Raw genomic sequence first — 6,271 nt, forward strand, 5'->3', positions numbered from 1 at the left:
GACATACTCACTGTGTTTGACATATACTATCTCAAAGAGATATTGACTTTTGACATGTGAAATAGATTTAAATACATACATTTTAAAGAAATTTTTATCATAAAAATGTCAAAATTTTGAATTTTGATAGTTTGTTAATTTGCACAATATCTCAAACAAATATTGATTTAAAGCACACAAAGCTATTAAGAATTTAAATTAAATAAATATAAACAAGGAATTGTAAAGGCTAAGTAAAAGAAACTTACTTCTTGTTCTTGAAAGATTTGATTTTCTGTCCGATCCTTTTTGTAATAGTTTCAATTCAATATAAAAAAGAAAACAATAATAGAGATAACTCATGCATCAAAAACTAACACACTATATCAGAATTCAAAATTGAATAAGCAGAAATGTCAGGAATCTCTATATGACCGCAAATAGTGACAGAACTAAAAATAAAAAATACAAATACAAAACCCAAAAAGATGACCAAAACATAAATTCCAAATTTTTTTTTTGACTAAGATCAATGAGAAAACCTCAAAACAAACATATAAAAAATAAAAATAAAAAGCTATAATTTTTTCCTCAAATTTTCTACATTTTATAACTAAAAATAGAAATCACTTTCCAACCTTTCTTTTAACCATTTTCCTAAGGATCTGCGTTTGAAAAATAAAGTGTTGAAAAACAACGTAGACAAAAGTCTTAGAATTGTTTACTCAAAATCAACTATTGAAGATGATTGATGCAAAAATCAAAAGTTGAAGATGATTGATTTAGTTTTCATAATAAACAATTAGGGTTTATGTTCAACCATTGAATCAGTCTTAATTTGAAAAAGAACAAGAGGAGGAAGAAGAAGAAAATCAGTTGTTTCCAGAATCTTCAAGTTGTTGAGCCCTACACTAATGCATACACCACAAAAAGAGTTGAGACTAAGGCCTTGTGCCCTTTTCCTATGGAAATGGGTCATTGACTAAAAAGTTTACACTTTTTAAACTTGCTCAAAGGTACGAACTGTAGAAGAGCCCTTTCCTCAATAAGAAAGTCCTTTTTTAGTTTAAACCGAAATTAAAGTCCTTCGCATTCAAGGGCACAAACCAATTTCTCAATTTTTTTTTTATCTTTCATTTTCAAATTGACTGAATTCAATGTTACCACCAATGGTGGAGGAAGTAGGGTGCCTAACACCTTCCCTACTCCCTAATATGAACCCCCTTACCTAGATCTAGGGTGGACCAATGGACCTTATCCGTACGAGAGTTACTAGCAAAAAAATAATTTTTCGAAAAGTACTTCATGAGTTACAATTTACACCCTTTTCTAAAAAAGAATGACATTGACTCCAAACCCAAATAGGAGAGATCTTTGAACTTGGAAATCTCGCATCTATAGTTAATTCTTAAAAATGAAAATTGAATGAGACACATTGTCTCTTTGGCTCTTTGTTGGTGTTGACGTGTTGTGAATCAGAAAAAAAAAATTATATTTTAGATGTTTTGCATCGGTGCCACAAAGACACTGACATGTTGTGAGATTGCGTCTCCTTATTAACGATTGGATGTGGTTTAGTTTTTAGAAATCTGACGGCTGAAATTGATTTCAAAATTTTTGGGGCAAAAAATCAAAACAGGTCAATTGAATGGAAGCAAATAGGTCTATCGATTGGATTTTGTCATTTTGCTATAATAAAAAATTAAAAATTATTATAGTTTATCAATCGTTAGATTTCATCCATCTAAACTGTTAGAATTTATTTATTTATTATTATTATTATAAGTACATCAATAGAAAGAAAAAGGGTCTTGTCGTTTCCTTTCCCTTTTTATTATAGGGTATAGGGTATATATATATGGGTTGCATTCCTTGTACAAACAAATAGACTCACATCTCTACAAATCTACTGTACCGTCGAATTAAACACAGATCTGCGGTCGAGATCTGTTTTACACTTACAATCGTTTATCTACTTTACACTTATGAACTTTTTAAATTTATTTATGCTTCCCCATAAAAGAAATTAGTTTCGTCTTCTTCGTTCCGTTGTTGGTAAGAAGAAATTAGCAATATATACAAACCTTGTTGTCTATGTAGGTAGCCCAAAATCGAGCAATGGCACGATCATAGGGATCAGAAGGGAGGATAGATGGTCCAGAGGTCCAGACCTCATCGATGTTTTGGACTATTATGAGGGACTCGCATATGGGTTTGTCTCCATGGATGAGTATTGGGACCTTCTTCGAGTAACTCGTATTCAACCGATTTGATGTTGAATGCGAAATGGGTTTGTCTGGATGAGTACTAGGACCTTCTTATATACTAGATTTGATTTGAGGAGAAGATCACTTTTGGCTCCAAATTTCTCTTCGAGTAACTCGTATTCAACTAATTTGATGTTGAATACGATAAGAGGCATCATCACGAGTGGACTCATCCATCCTCCCAATATCTTCACATCGCTCTCTACCATTGCTCTACTCTTTTAGTTCTGTTTTTCCTCTTTGATGTTGAATTCGTAAAGATATATAAAATAGTTGGTGGGTCAGACATTATATGATGTGTGGCTTGACATCACATTTGGAGTCACCCAAATCTACAGAGAAACGAAGCTGATTTCTTCTTACCAACAACTAAACGAAGAAGACGAAGCAGATTTCTTTTATGGGGAGGCAGAAATAAATTTTAAAAGTTCGTAAGTGTAAAACAGATCTCAACCGCAGATCTATGTTTAATTTGACGGCACAGTGGATTTGTGCATATATATATATGGGTCAGGTTCAAAGGACAACCATTTCAACACACATATAGACAACGTGTTTTGTCTTATATGGGCAAAAATGTTTGGAATGGACTGATTTTTTGTGAGGATGATCTCTGTGATGAGGAGATCATCCTTGCCAAAAATCAGCTCATTATGAAACTTCTAGACCGTCCAATTTTTGTTGAAAAATTATAGACCGTCCAATTTTTGTAAATCAATTTTGATGGGGTTAGAAGTTTTGGAATGGGATGATTTTTTGCCAGGATGATCCCCTCATCACAGAGATCATCCTCACAAAAAATCAGTCCATTCCAAACATTTTTGCCCATATAAGACAAAACACGTTGTCTATATGTGTGTAGAAATGGTTGTCCTTTGAACCTGACCCTATATATATATATATATAGGGAGGCGTTCGGAGCCATCTGTTTTAACAGTCATTTTAACAAAAGAAGCTCCATCGTTGGATTTAGAGGCGTTGAACGGTCGAGATTGAATTAATCGGTATATACGTTAACTTATAGATTTATGCTATTTTTACAGCGTCATCCCTCATTTTTTGGATTATTAGTGCCACCTCCCTGGCACAATTATAACCTGAGAGTGAAAAAGAACAGACGAGAACTCTCTGTTTTCTCTAACAGTTGAAGCCTCTCTCTCTCTCTCTCTCTCTCTCTCTCTTTCTCTCTCTTTCTACAACTCTCTCATTCTCTCTTTTTATGAATTCACGGCATGTTCCTACAACTCTCTCATTCTCTCTTTCCATGTTAGTTATATCTTCACTTTCCACTTCCTTCATCTTGGCATATCGATACATCTTCTCATTGAAGACTACTTGTGGGTCCTTCTCCATCAAAACCCCATCAAAACCCCATCATCACCATAAGCATCCCTCAAGAACACAACCCCATCATCAATGGATGACGTTCGATAGATCGAGAAACCTTTCGATAAACAGAGAGTTGTAGCGAGAGAGAGAAAACCAGTGAGAGAGAGAGAGAGAGTAACAGCGAGAGAGTTGGAACGTAAGAGAGAGACAAAGTTGTCTGTTTGTAGAGAGAGAGAGAGAGAGAGGAGGGTTTCAGCGAAGGTAGAGCGAGAACGAGAGAGAGAACTCCATCGAGCGTTTAGTGAGAACAGACGAGAGAGAACAGAGTTCTCTTTGCTGTTTTTCACGCAGGGAGGTGACACTAATAATTGAAAAGATGAGGGATGGCACTGTAAAAACCTATAAGAGAGAGAACAGAGTTCTCTTTGCTGTTTTTGACGCAGGGAGGTGACACTAATAATTGAAAAGATGAGGGATGGCGCTGTAAAAACCTATAAATTATAATTTAAACGTAATAAGCAATCTCGACCGTCCGATTTAATAATATCCAACGGTCGGGTTACTTTTGTTAAATTGACTGTTAAAACTAATGCATCCGAACGCCTCCCATATATATATATATGGGGGCGGTTCAAGGGCCATATAAGAAAACATATGAAAAAACTTTCGTTTTTCAAAATAAGAGTTAGAGGTTTTGGATTGAGCTGATTTTTTGCAAGGATGGTCACTATGATGAAAAGATCATCCTCACAAAAAATCAGCTCAATCAGAAACTTCTAAATCCATCAAAAGTGATTTACAAATTAGTGATAAAAATTGGTAAAAAATCGACGGTCCACATTCTAAATCACTTTTAATGGGGTTAGAAGTTTCAGATTGGGCTGATTTTTTTTTTGGATGATCTTCCCATCATAGAGATCATCCTCACAAAAAATCAGCTCAATCCAAAATTTCTAACCCATATTTTAAAATTTTATTAAAAACGAAAGTTTTTACATATGTTTTCTCATATGGCGCTTGAACCTGACCATATATATATATGGAGCGGTTTGGAGGCCCTAACATTTGCCAAGTTTCGTTCTAAGTTTTCTTAGCCGTTAGATTTGACCAGATCCGACGAAGCGCAAGAAATCTTCCACGTTTAAAGTAAAAACGTTTTTTATTACATAACGTCCCCCCCTTTTCAATTTTTTTATTTTTTAAAAAACTCCCTCTTCTTAACCTTTTTCTTCTCTCTGTATACAGAGTTATAGAATCCAAATCTAACCTATTCGAAATTCAAACGAAACCCTTTTCCTCCCATTTCTCTCTCTCTTTCTCTCTCAAGTTACAGTTCGAATGACTTGGCACCATCGTCGTCTCTCTCTCTCTCTCTCTCTCAAGTTAAGTTCGAACGAAACCAACAATTCTTGCCATCGTCGCCGTCACACTCTCAACCCTTATCATCGTCTCTCTTAGGGGTGTCAATGGATAATCAAAATCCGAATCCGAATTCAAATTCGAAAAATCGGATATTATTCGAAATTTTCAAATATTAGATTCGGATTCGGATGTTATTTTAACATTCGAATGAGTTTCGGATACGAATTTGGATGTCATGAAATTCGATTTGATAATATCTGCTTCGATTATAAAGACATGTGTTACGTATTCATGTTACACAACAAAACTTATATATATATATATCGTGCATTCAAGTTTCACAACGAAATTAAACTTCAAATGTTTATCTTGTCCCAACCAAAACGCAAATCGCAGAACCAACAAAGTGGGTTTCAACTGTGCAAGCTCCCACTAGCCACCCTCTTCTTCGACCGACAAACATCAAGGTAGGTATTTCCTCCTTTCCTCTCTCTCTCTCAAAGTAAAACTAAAACCCCCTTTTTTTTAAAATTTATTGTGCGAGCTCCATAACAGCATAACCACCATCTTCTCCGGTCGACGAGAATCGGGTAGATACTTCATCTCTCTCTCAGTAAAATCCTATATTTTATTCGAATTTTTCATAATTTTTTTTTTCAAAAATCAAAGTTTATTTGATTTTAAAACCATTTTTTTTCAAAAATCAAAGCTTATTTGATTTTATGACTGAAATAAATTGAAGATTATAACTTCTAAAGTTGAAAAAATTAGGAAAATCAATTTGGTTTTTGCCAATTGAAGATGTTGGTATGCATCAAATCTAATTTTATTAGGGTTTTTATCAAATTGGATATTATCGGATATTCGATGTATTTTTCGAATTCAAATTCGAATTTTGGTTAATGATATTCGATCGGATTCGAATTCAAATTCAAATTCGGATATTACTATTTTTTTTCGGATTTGAATTCGAATATAGCACTATCCGATCAGATACCTATCCGTTGACAGCCTTAGTCTCTCTCTCTCTCTCTCAAGTTCGAATGATTCTAGCACTATTATAACAGTGGAATCTAGCACTAGTTACCCCACAGCTAGGGGTGTTAATGGATAGTTGAAATCCGAATTCGAATTTGAAAAATCGGATATTATCCAAATTTTTTGGATACTAGATATCAGATTCGGATAGTTTTAAATATTTGATAACGTTTTGGATACGGATTCGGATATCGATGAATTCAATTCGATAATATCCGATCCGAAATCAATTATAAATAAATATTATTTTATTTTAATTTTAAAATTAAAGAAATTTGTTTTATTTTAGGGATTGA

This window comes from Akebia trifoliata, chromosome 6 (genome assembly GCF_017979445.1).
Source record: "Akebia trifoliata isolate Shusen 1 chromosome 6, ASM1797944v1, whole genome shotgun sequence".
Lineage (NCBI taxonomy): Eukaryota > Viridiplantae > Streptophyta > Magnoliopsida > Ranunculales > Lardizabalaceae > Akebia > Akebia trifoliata.